The sequence below is a fragment of the Mobula birostris genome, chromosome 28, assembly GCF_030028105.1.
Source record: "Mobula birostris isolate sMobBir1 chromosome 28, sMobBir1.hap1, whole genome shotgun sequence".
Lineage (NCBI taxonomy): Eukaryota > Metazoa > Chordata > Chondrichthyes > Myliobatiformes > Myliobatidae > Mobula > Mobula birostris.
This window is the reverse complement of record NC_092397.1, coordinates 19,431,310-19,432,497: the sequence shown is the minus strand read 5'-3', so window position 1 is coordinate 19,432,497 and position 1,188 is coordinate 19,431,310.

Here is a 1,188-nt window from a genome sequence, read left to right as displayed (position 1 = left end):
CAGATGCCCTGTGACTGTTTACTGGAAGAGTGAAATGCAAAAAAAAAGTTATATGATTCTCGCAGTAAGAGCAAAAAATATGAACTAAAGTTAGAGAATGAAAAGGCACAGAAAGAGCAATCTACCTCAGTGTTTAACAAGAACCAACCGGTAACAGAGTCTGAGGAGCAAGTAATGTCTATAACCCGCTGTACCCCTGCCTCCCCCAGGCACAGTTACAACAAAGCCCATCCCTCAGTTGTACTGTGTTTGATTCTGTTTACCACTTTGATAAGAAGATTAGAGCTGTGAAGGGAGCAGTGGACCGCACTGCCCAGAGAAATCACACTTGCCAGTGGAACTGCTTTGAACGATGGCAATAAACTTCTCATCATGGACTGCATAAATCCTCAGCGCTGAAGCGCTTCATGAGGATAAGGGTGAAGTCTGTTACTGCAACCACTGAGTAATGGGATCAGATTTAGCTTATGGTACGTGTAATGCCGATTTCACCAGTGATCCTGCAACTTCTGTTAATGGCATTTACAGTATTGGCTGGCAGGCCTACTGTCGTTTGCCAAGGGTATTCCTTTGCCTTTAAATGGGGTATTTGGCCTGAACAGGACCTGTCCAGCGGTTATTGTTCTTTGGTGTACGTAGCAGCAAATACTAACACCTGCCAGCATTGAAGGACGAAGGAGACCGATGAGTGTAACTGGATTGTAGTGTTCCTGTTCTGGACACCTACCAGACAGACTCGAGAGAGCATCAGTATGACCCCAGTGTTGCAGTGATTGGCTAACGACACTGCTATAGTGCTACATGATACAAGTCTGGTCACCAATGAAATTTCTAACAAAATGGGAGCAAGCTGCAATGTGGCCTTTCAGAATTAAACTTTCTGTTGGCTGAGAGGGGAGGTAGTTGTGCCATCATTGGCTGGAATGATGCACAAACATCCTTGCTATATCTGAGAACATCACCGACTTTAGCCATGAAGATCCCGTTCGAAGCAATTAAGGTTAAGACGTTTGGGCAGGAGAGACATGCCCCTCTATCATCACCTTTGGAAGTCTATTCATTAGCTTCACTCCCTGCTCGGAAGATTCTGCAACTGGAGTGTACAGTGGGCAAGGGTTATTTTCTTGCTGGTTTTGACACTTGTTCTCCTGTCCTGCCTGAGATCACTCTGTGCAGTAATGGTGCAAA